Raw genomic sequence first — 12049 nt, 5'->3', positions numbered from 1 at the left:
CGCGCACCCCAAAGACAAAGGCAACTGACAACTGTTGAGTTGAAATGCTAATTCTCTTCAACCGAATTCCATAACAAAACTGTCATAACAACATCACTATATATTTCTTAGTTTTAACACATTCACGACAGGTATCGTTTATCGTTCCAACGGAACTTCTCATTACCGGAGGGCTCAACTCACACAAAGTTTCAACACTTGGTTGAAACTTTGTGAGAGTTGAGCCTGCTGATCATGTAATTGAAAAATTAGACAATAGTTTTTAGTTACTGTGTTTCGGGGGCAACATATGCTTTTGCTTGAGTCTATGCAGCATAGTTTCTGTGAGAGGGGACACGTGATTCATTAGTTAGCGCCATTTTATTCCAGCAGTCTGTAATTGCACTATTTGTTGAGATATAATACACAGACTGCAAAAGGCTCTGTACCTTATTCAATGATACAATAAAACTATTTGTTTTTCTTGCATCTGCAGTATAATGGCTGTTGTGGAGAGCGTGTTGTTAACCGCAGGGAGCAAGTTACCATCAGCTCAACATGAAATGTTTAAACATTTTTCATGTCTTGTTTGTAAAGTAAAATCAGGGGAGGAAGTTATATGTGAGGGAAAGTTATATTTGAGTAAATACAGAAGCGTTTCGCCGACAAGTTGACTTTTTCTGCTGCTTCTGCTCAGCTGACTTCTATGGTGAGTTACAATGCATAAATTTCTCATTACCGTTTTTTTTTTTTTTTTAAAACCAATGATATCATTAAAATCATAATAATACAATAATCAATGTTACACTGAATAATATTATAAATTTATGTATAAATAAATATAAATAACATTATTTATAAAATTATAAATATTTTTATAAAATTATAAATAACTATTTTTGTCATGTTGTACCATCATTTTTTATTTTGGTACAACATGAAAAAATCTGAAAATCTGAAAATCTGAAAACAAACCCCAACTCAACATCACCAGAGCTAAAGATCGGTACTATCAATGTAAGAAGCCTGAATGGCAAAGAAATGGAGCTAGCTGAGGAATTAGATAAGTACCAGATCGACATAATAGGGGTGACTGAAACAAAAAAGACCAAAACTGGTGAGATCTTTCTGAGCAATAAATACAAAATGTTATATTCAGGCAATGACAATCAAGGAAAAGAAGGAGTAGCCATAGTATTCAACACAAAATACGAGGCTAATCTTCTTGAATGGCAGTCAGTCTCAAGTAGAGTAATGTGGGCAAATATGAGAATGGGGAACTGGACAATGAGACTTATTTGTGCCTATGGTCCCACAGAAGGTTCTACTAAGGTAGAAGTGGAGGAATTTTTTGAGGCTTTAGAAAAAGCAACTGACACAATGAAAAAGGAAAAGTTGGTCCTTGTTGGGGATCTAAATAGTAGAGTAGGAAATGATTGTGAGACATACAAAAATATTTTGGGAAAATTTGGAGAAAAGAGCAAAGCTAATAATAATGGCAAATATCTGTTGGATTTCTGCTCAGGACATGGACTGGTTATTACTAACACCATGTTCCAACATAAAAATGTGCACAAATTCACATGGAGAGAAGAGGCTAGGAATAAGAAAAGTCTCATTGACTATGTTATTGTTGATAGTGATGTTTTCTCCCTGGTGCAGGACACCAGAGTGTACAGAGGATTTGAAATTGGAAGTGATCACTATTTAGTCTTGAGCAGGATAAAATTGAATTTCATATTGAAAAGAATAACATGTAAGAAAGTTTTAAAGCGAATAAAAGTTGAGCAGCTCTCAGATGTGAACTGTAGACTAAAATACAGAAATATTATTGAAAAGAAAATGAAAGAGTTTGAGAACAGGAATCAAGCCTTGGAGATTCAGTGGCAAACTCTGAAGGAAACATTGATTGATTCTGCCAGAGAGGCATGTGGTGAGGTTGTGTGCAAGGATAAAAAAATCAGAACTCCCTGGTGGACACAGGAAGTTAAAGAGGCAGTGAAGGAAAAGAAGAAAGCATATCAAAAGTTCCTGGCAAATAAGTCAGCTTTTACTCTTACAGAATACAGAGACAAATGTAAGAAAGCTAAACAGTGTGTAAAACTAGCTAAACAAAAGTCATGGGAGGACTTTGGCAAGAATATAGAAAATAAATATCAAGAAGGTGGCAAAATATTCTGGAGGTTGTTGAAGAAGCTTAGGAATGGAGGAAAGAGTGCTGTAAAAGGAATTAGAGATGATAAAGGTGAAATGAAAACAGGAGAAAAAGATATCCTTGAAGTATGGAGTAATTACTTTGAAAAACTGCTAAATGAAACAAGTAGTGATGACAGCACAGTGATAAAAAACACTGACCAGGCATGCAGTCAGGAATACATATCCATACTTGAAGTAGAAAAAGCCATCAAAGGCTTGAAATGTGGAAAGGCAGCAGGAGTAGATGATATTCGACCAGAAATGCTGAAGTATGGTGGTAAAAGAGTCTTACAGTGGCTGCACTGCATAGTTCAGAAAGCCTGGACAGAGGGACGAATTCCCGATGATTGGAGTAGAGCTCTCATAGTACCCATATATAAAAAGGGAAATAAAACTGAATGTGAGAATTACAGAGGTATTTCCCTACTGAGTGTTCCTGGCAAGATCTATGCAAGTATACTTGAGAAACGGTTGAGAAGAATTGTGGAAGAAAAGCTTGGTGAAGAACAAGCTGGATTCAGGCCAAATAGAGGCTGTCAGGATCAGATCTTCACTTTACGACAAATAGTCGAGAAAGCATGGGAATATAACAAAGATCTGTATTTAAGTTTTGTCGATTTGGAAAAGGCATATGACAAGGTCCCAAGAGAGAAGCTATTCAATACGCTGCAGTTATATGGTGTCAATGGGGCATTATATCAAGCAATACTTAGTCTTTATTTGAGTTGTGAGTCAGCAGTTAGAATTGAAGGAAGTACAGGAAGATGGTTTAATGTTAAATCTGGTGTGAGACAAGGATGTACATTATCCCCTCTGTTATTCATTATCTATATGGATCACATTATGAAGGAATGTGGTATTAAACCTGATATCAAAATTGGAGATGTTAATGTCAGCTCTTTGCTTTATGCGGATGATGTTATACTTCTAAATAAATCCGCTACAAGTCTGCAAGATTCTCTGACTAAATTGAATAGCTGTTGTAATAGATATGGTATGAAGGTCAGCAATAAAAAGACAAAGACAATGAAAATAGGCAGAATCATTGAAAATGTCAACTGTGTTGTGAATGGAGAACCGGTGGAACAAGTAAAACATTTCAGCTACTTAGGCACAATTTTTACTGAAGATGGTAAACTAAATATAGAAATAGACAACAGAATCAGCAAAGCTGGTATCGTGGGAAGTCAATTGAATAAATTCATATGGAATAAGAAAGAAATTAGTCGGAACACTAAATTAGCTGTATACAAGACTGTGTTCAAACCAATTTTAACCTATGGATCTGAGAGCTGGGTCAGAAGTAAAACACTTGACCAAAGACTAGAGACCGCAGATATGAGAGTCCTGAGAAAGATTAGAGGCGTGAACAGATGGCATCAATGGCAATATCATATTAAAAATGAGGATATTAGGAAAGAACTTCACATTGTGAGCATCCAGGAATGCGTTAGCAGAGCTAATCTCAGATGGTATGGTCACTTAAATAGAATGGGAGAGGAAAGATTAGCAAAACAAGTGTTCTCTGCCAGGTTGGCAGGAAAACGACCCAGAGGAAGACCAAGATATAGGTGGATTGATACGGTACAAAGTGCCTTAGACGATAGAAATATAAGATCTGATAATGTTGGAGTCTTGACAAGTAACAGACTGATTTGGAGGAAAATTGTAGATAGGAAGTTAGTGATGATGTAATTTTTTCATGTAGTACTGTCATATCCTGTACACCCCTTGAGGGTACAAGGCAGGAATTTGATGATGATGATGATGATGATGATGATAAATAACTATTTATAAAATATTATAAATAAATATATACTGTATATTATAAATTTATAAATTAAGTTAGATTAATTTTCTATTAATTTTTCCCTCATTAAAAACTGCCTGGCATGTCAGCAACTCAACTGGTAAATTTTTGGCACACACACACACAAAAAGGTTCACCACCACTGTCCTAGATGTATGCTAACTGCTATGTTGACTCATTCTATTCGTAAAACCCATCTTAACTTCCACAATAATGAAGTAAAATCACACTTCCATATACAAAAGAGTAAAACAGTTTAATACTACTAAAATATTAAAATATGTTAAAAGAAATTAACAGTATTCTGAACTTTTACCACAACTCAAAATCTAAAAAGATAAATAAATCACATCTTATCTGAACCCAAAATATGCCAGCTAAAATGAACACATTTCTTAACTGCACCTGAACTTATCTTGAAAGAAACAGTTTATTGATAAGCTGATATTTAAGTTGCAGCACATGGGTCTGGATGTCAGATTGGTCAACTGGATTCGGGATTGGCTGTCTGATAGGTATCAGAGAGTTGTGTATGGTGGGGCAGTTTCAAGGGGACAGAGGGTTGTGGGTGGGGTCCCACAGGGCTCAGTACTGGGACCTATATTGTTTAACCTTTATATCAATGACATTGCCAGTGGATTGCAAGGGGATATTCAGTTGTTTGCGGATGATGTGAAGCTGGGAAGAATTATTGGTAATGGTGCAGATGTGGTGGCCCTGCAGGAGGATTTGAATGGGCTGGATGGATGGGCAGATGAATAATTAACAGTATTCTGAACTTTTACCACAACTCAAAATCTAAAAAGATAAATAAATCACATCTTATCTGAACCCAAAATATGCCAGCTAAAATGAACACATTTCTTAACTGCACCTGAACTTATCTTGAAAGAAACAGTTTATTGATAAGCTGATATTTAAGTTGCAGCACATGGGTCTGGATGTCAGATTGGTCAACTGGATTCGGGATTGGCTGTCTGATAGGTATCAGAGAGTTGTGTATGGTGGGGCAGTTTCAAGGGGACAGAGGGTTGTGGGTGGGGTCCCACAGGGCTCAGTACTGGGACCTATATTGTTTAACCTTTATATCAATGACATTGCCAGTGGATTGCAAGGGGATATTCAGTTGTTTGCGGATGATGCGAAGCTGGGAAGAATTATTGGTAATGGTGCAGATGTGGTGGCCCTGCAGGAGGATTTGAATGGGCTGGATGGATGGGCAGATGAATGGGGGCATCGGTTTGATGCGGCAGGGTGTGGGGTCTTGGGGTTTGGGAAACATCGATAGGATGCAGCATACTCTATGGGAGGAGTTATTCTGGAGGAAGTAGAGGAGACAGGAGATCAGGGGTTGATAGAAACCTGAGGTTTGGGGGACATATTGCAGGGGTGGTGAGGGTGGCACAGAGGATTGCTGCAATTGTGAGAGGGACATTGACCTGCAGAGATAAGAGGGTTATCATTCCGTTGTATAAGTCTCTGATCAGACCACACTTGGACTATTGTTCTCGGATTTGGTCTCCAGGATTTGAAGGGGATGGATTAGCTGTGGAGGGGATACAGAGACGGATGACAAAGATGGTTTCGGGACTGTACAAGGATGGTTACGAGGATCGGCTGGGGGAATGTGGACTGCAGTTTGGTGGATGGAAGAGAGAGAGGTGATGTGATTGAGACCTTTAAACTGTTGAGAGGTGGTTACAGGGTTGACACTGGGGAGTTCTTTCACTTGGTTGACTGTGAGCAGGAGGGTGAGGAGTGACTAAATTACGTATGCAATATAATGATTGTCTATGTTATCTTACTGACTAAGCTATATTTATCCATTTTCTCCCTCTTGTCTGCTCATTCTTCAAATTTAAGCTATTTCTTTTCATAAAAGGAGTGGAAAATGTTTGCTTCAATAATACTTTAATTGCTAATACCAATGCCATTACTAACACTAACCGTGGTAATAATATTTAAATCATATATACTTTTCTTTTCAAATAACAGCACTGTCACTCTTAACAGTTTGCCAAAATTAACATAACAGTTGAAAGGTCCGACACCTTTTCATTACTCGTATATGAAAATACGACTTCTGCATTACTTCGACCTTAGTATCACCTCTGGGTCTGGTTCCCACTGAGCCAGACATAGAGGTGATAAACAATAAGTCTAAACTGGTCTGGGTAGTGACCATTTCCATAATGCATAGCATTATACATGTCTGCAAGGATATGTGCTTTGCATTATGGGATACCAAGGCCAGTGAAGTCATTAACTTCTATATACGAGTTGCCCTAGTCCTGAAAATAATTCAGACGCAAACTTTGTTTGCTTATATTTGGATGAAGGATTAAACCAAGTACTGTATATAATTTCTTGGTATCTTTAATTTATAATGATTTTAAGGAACGCCAATGGTAAGGTGGTAACTGAATCAGTTGAAACAGTAAAATTACTAAATGAACACTGGTGGTGATATTGCAGGAATGAGAGCCAAAGGCCTATACAGGAAGGAAAATGAAATGGAAGTGCATAGCATGTTACAGAACCTTACCAGCTTGAGTTTTATGTGAAGATGCGAGAGAATTGTCAGTCCCTTAACCATATTGTTTAATCTGTAAGCGCAGTTAGCCTAGTGACTTTGCGCTTCGCTACCATATGCCTGTGGAAGGAGTGTCCTAGGTTTGATTCCTGTCAACGACGTGAGGAGCTTAAGGATCTTCCTCAGCCATAGCCAAGTTAAACGGTCTTGGGCGTGGACAGCAAGGTTTTTTCCACCAGTTTATCTGAGGTTTTTCATCCCACAAGCAGGCCCCGTGAACACACATGGATATACATTCATAATTACTTAACCCCCCCATGAGGGGGCTCAACTTGCCCCAGTAGGGACAGGGGAGAAATAGGGAGGAAACTCCATACGAATGAATAAAGAAATAAATAAATAATTGTTTAATCTAAGTCTCAGCTCTGGGTTACTCCCGAGGGTGTGGAAAGAGGGGAAAAAAGCTCCAAGACTGATAGCAAATTCTCGACTGATCAGCATATCAGGAGTTGTTCTCATAGTATTCGAGAAGTTGGTCAAGAGCAAAATACAGGAATGGATCGATAGAAATGGGATACTGTTTGGGGAGCAGCATGGTTTTGTGGAGGGTAGGTAATGCCTCAGTAACTTGCTCACGTTTTATAATACAGTGACAGCTGAGTTCAAAAAAGGTAATGGGTTTACAATCATACTGCTGGATTTTGCAAAAGCCTTTGACAAGATACCACATGGAATTCTAATCAGTAAACTGCAGCACATGGCGATGGATATAGGGTTGGTGAGATGGACAGGAGATAGCCTTTGACAAGATACCGCATGGAATTCTAATCAGTAAACTGCAGCACATGGCGATGGATATAGGGTTGGTGAGATGGATAGGAGGAAGGTTGATGGAGAGATATCAGAGAGTAGTTTATTCAGGAGTGGAGTCCAAAAGAAGGTCTGTGACTACTGCCATGCTGCAGGGTTCTGTTCTTGGACTGCTGCTGTTTAATTTGTTCATTAACGATATAGGAAAGGATCTGAAAGAAACTGTTCAGTTATTTGTCAATGATGCAAAGTTAGGTAGAGCAATAATTAATACAGATGATATTAAAATTTTGCAGGATGATTTGGATAGATTGGCAGACTGGACAAAGGAGAATAGATGTCAGTTTAATATTGCAAAGTGTAAGGTTATGCATTTTGGGGTGTGAAAAGATTACCAGCTGTATACCACATTGGTGGAACTGTACTCCAGGAAATTCATGAAACTAACGAAACCAGAGAGTTGGGAGTGTTAGTGGATAGGGAGTTAAAGTTTAGGGGGCACATAGCAAAAGTGGCTAAAGCAGCTCATCAGATCACTTGATCTGGGTAACAGGCTTTCTTGGTGATGAGGAGGAGATGATCCAGAGACGAGTAACCAAGATGGTAGCAATTCTACAGAATAGACCTGCTACCACATGGAATTCTAATCAGTAAACTGCAGCACATAGCGATGGATATAGGGTTGGTGAGATGGATAGGAGATAGCCTTTGACAAGATACCGCATGGAATTCTAATCAGTAAACTGCAGCACATGGCGATGGATATAGGGTTGGTGAGATGGATAGGAGGAAGGTTGATGGAGAGATATCAGAGAGTAGTTTATTCAGGAGTGGAGTCCAAAAGAAGGTCTGTGACTACTGCCATGCTGCAGGGTTCTGTTCTTGGACTGCTGCTGTTTAATTTGTTCATTAACGATATAGGAAAGGATCTGAAAGAAACTGTTCAGTTATTTGTCAATGATGCAAAGTTAGGTAGAGCAATAATTAATACAGATGATATTAAAATTTTGCAGGATGATTTGGATAGATTGGCAGACTGGACAAAGGAGAATGGATGTCAGTTTAATATTGCAAAGTGTAAGGTTATGCATTTTGGGGTGTGAAAAGATTACCAGCTGTATACCACATTGGTGGAACTGTACTCCAGGAAATTCATGAAACTAACGAAACCAGAGAGTTGGGAGTGTTAGTGGATAGGGAGTTAAAGTTTAGGGGGCACATAGCAAAAGTGGCTAAAGCAGCTCATCAGATCACTTGATCTGGGTAACAGGCTTTCTTGGTGATGAGGAGGAGATGATCCAGAGACGAGTAACCAAGATGGTAGCAATTCTACAGAATAGACCTGCTACCATCTTGATGGCTGCAAACTATCATAGATGTGTTTGGTTCCTTGCTTCGTGCGTTTCTGTTATTGGCTTTTCTAATCCGTTTGTATTTCCATAGGGTCAGCAATGGTTTTACTGATTAAAACTCAAGTTAGCTGTTTGAGGGGTCACAGGCAGTACACTAGCAGTATACTGCTGGTCTCCTTGGTATCAGCATTTGTTATTAACTTTCTTCTGGGTGCTTTTGTTTCTGAAAAGCAGTGTGATGATTTCATTGTGTTTTAAATGTCAGATTTGCTTTTGAGGGCCTCAAAGATGTTTGGTAGTGAGGTTTTAGTTCTTGGTAACATGACCCAGAAAAAAAACTATTTGTGATCATTTTTTATTATCTATATTTTTATTTTGATAAATTTACACTATCCCAATCCAATGCTATTTTGTTATAGCGCACTTGAAAATTCTTGGTAAAATGGCAATATCCTGAACTTTCCACCTTCAAGCAATAGCACCAGATAATGGTACATAATTCCTCAAATTTTGAGGCTTCAAGCACTAACGCTGAATTAACCAAATCCATATAATTCGAAAAGCTTAGTATGAAATATACATATTCAGTTATTAAATATATATAGTAGTGTTTGAATTAGTTTAAAAAAAAAGTCTTTTTTTGTGCAATAATGTCTAGACAAAACAATAAAAGTTACTCAAAGATGCAAAGAAAAAGCATTTCCTTGGATATAAATTTTGCTACAATTGTGAGTAAACAATTGTGCATTATGGCAACAATGCAGAAAGCACTGACACAGAAGAGTAAGAATGCTAATTCCATTGTATAAGGCTTTGATCGGACTGCACATAGATTACTGTGCACATTTTTCACACAGTTTTCAAACGATTAAAGAGATATTAGAAAGGGTTTAGAGACAATTGCCAGGTAGTGGCTGGTCTTTGGAATGAACACAGATTGAGGGAATGCAATTTGCAGTCTAGTGAAGAGAAGGAAGAAGGGGAAACATGAATAAACCATATAAGTTGGTAAGGGATTATTACTGGATTAATGTGAATATGAAGTGGAGAACAAGAGGCCATCCCTGCATAAGGGGAATGTGACCGGGGTGGGGGAGTACTTTGCATGGAGAGTAGTAGGTGGTTGGAATGCATTAATTATTATTATTACATGATACCTTCAGGGAGTCCAAAGACTCATCGAGGGAAGGCACCTACTCTACAGCTGTCTCCACCACTCCATTCACCATCTACCACCCACGACCACCACTAGCATTTTCACAATCACAAACATTCATGCCCACAGCAGGATTTGAATCCGCAGCCCTTTGGCTGGAGAGCGGATATGCCAACCACTCGGCCAAGCAGGCAGGCATTAAGTCATGGTATGATGAGCTGTGTCATTGTGGACCTCTTGCGATGAGTCATTTGACTTCATGGAGGCCCAATAATAATAATAACATTGCAAGTATTAAGGCAGTTAGAAGCAGGTAAACATCAAGATGATATAGGTGCTTCTTTAAACTTATCTACTAAAATAACAGTTACAAAAAATGCAGACAACATAAGCCATCCGCATCTATACACTCGAAATGTTCAGCAACAAAGACCCTTTTCATGAAGCCATTTTCTAAAAATAAAAGGGGGGGGCTTTGTACATTGGGTGGATACTCAAACTCATAATGTTCTTAAGTCAATCAATAGAAAATGGAAAGAAATATGACTCAGATTAGGAGTACAGATCTAAAGCTAGGTGGGGGTGTAATGGAAGGTATATTTTGCTACTGAGAGCTCCTTCATGAGCAAAAAAGGCAATGAGAATTGGTCCTTTCTTGGCTACTTCTCCAAAGATACCCGGGGCTCTCAGAAGGCACTCACATCGCCTTTCATCTAAAATGTATAATTATAAATATATTATATGTTTATATATCAACTTATACGTTTAACCATAATAATAATGTTGAATAATACTGTTCTATTTATGTTTGTGTTTTCACCGTTGCCTTTTATCGTAAGGCTAAAACAACCTGTTCAGCGCTCTAAATTCTATGAACGTATCCTGCAAGTTAACTAATCTCACTGTACTTCAAAAACTTATCTTTATCCTATTTCTAAATATGGCTAAATCCAGCCTAAAGCTGGATGTTATAGATAATAATTAGCAAAATTATAACAGTCGTAAGAAAATGGAAGTCAGTTAACTATTTTTAATTTGTAAACCAAATGCTGTAGCTATACATGTGAATTAAAATATCACATCACGTATATATTATAAAGTTTCAAAACAGCAGTACCTACCTACACTATGTGAAGACCGTTAATACTCATTTAGCGTAAAAAAAATAAGTAAAAATATTAAGATCACTGCGATACAAATAATTTCACTAACATGGTTAGTGATGTACAGGTGAAAAATGATAACGGATAAAAAAAGCAATGGCAATTATTCAAACACTAATAACAGTACACACACTTCACAAACAACAGAAAAAACGCGTATTTTCGAAATTACAACTACAATAAAATGCAGTTAATTGTCCTTCACTAGCATGAAACAGACCGATTTGTACAGCAGAACTGACACACTCCTCAATGTTATTTAATTTGAGATGAACAGTAACAAGTGACACAGCATATAGCCACCGAGGGCAGCACTTTAATATTATTTTGATGTTGCTACATGCAGTATAAAAAAAAAAGAAAAAAAAAAAAAGGAATTAATTTTTTAGGTAAAAATAAACACTGTGTACGTCTGAAACGATTTAAAAAAAAAGTATGGACAGCGGAACAATAACTGTTCCGCTGTTTATAAAAAAAATTACTGAGCTTCCTGTACCAATTTGCAACATGCAAATTTTTGCATGGATGGAAGAACAAACCTGAAATAAATTAACGCTAAATTTATTTTCAGTAAGTGTGCAAGCTTTTAAAAATAACAAGTCTCAGTCTCCAATGATGCATCCCTAGCAAATTTAATAGACACAATTACAAATTCTCAAAACTTGCTAATGGAAACATCTGTCAGCTTTTGTGTTGGTCTGTATTCCTTTTAAGCCTTGCAGTTGTTATTTTGCAGTATTTTTATGAATATACGGTTTAAATTCTCATGTTTTCTTATTCCTGGAATTTCCTGATTTTTTATTTGCATGGAAATCAATATCGATATTATTATTATTATTATTATTATTATTATTATTATTATTATTATTATTATTATTATTATTATTATTATTAAAAAAAAAATCAGCTAACGCCTTTTTATTCCCGTATACACGGGAGTAGGCGAGGCCTACTCCCGTATTATTATTATTATTATTATTATTATTATTATTATTATTATTATTATTATTATTATTATTATTATTATTGGCTAAATGGCCTCGCCTACTC

The 12049-nt window shown here is 37.2% G+C and overlaps 1 protein-coding gene across 3 annotated transcripts in view; it reads right to left on the bottom strand.

Annotated features, from left to right (window-relative positions):
• The window catches only part of LOC150100638 (uncharacterized), a 296632-nt gene extending 285401 nt beyond the window's left edge, over nucleotides 1-11231 (bottom strand). For all 3 annotated transcript variants that reach the window (XR_016549179.1, XM_090401968.1, XM_090401969.1), the window contains exon 1: nucleotides 10958-11231. The gene's annotated coding sequence lies outside the window, so the exon portion shown is untranslated. The remainder of the gene's footprint in view (nucleotides 1-10957) is intronic.
• Between the last annotated feature and the right edge of the window lie 818 nt (nucleotides 11232-12049).

Source organism: Typopeltis vanoorti, chromosome 12, assembly GCF_054136105.1.
Source record: "Typopeltis vanoorti isolate ZY-2024b chromosome 12, IOZ_Tvanoo_1.0, whole genome shotgun sequence".
NCBI classification, from domain to species: domain Eukaryota; kingdom Metazoa; phylum Arthropoda; class Arachnida; order Uropygi; family Thelyphonidae; genus Typopeltis; species Typopeltis vanoorti.
This window is presented reverse-complemented; position numbering and strand designations above follow the sequence as displayed.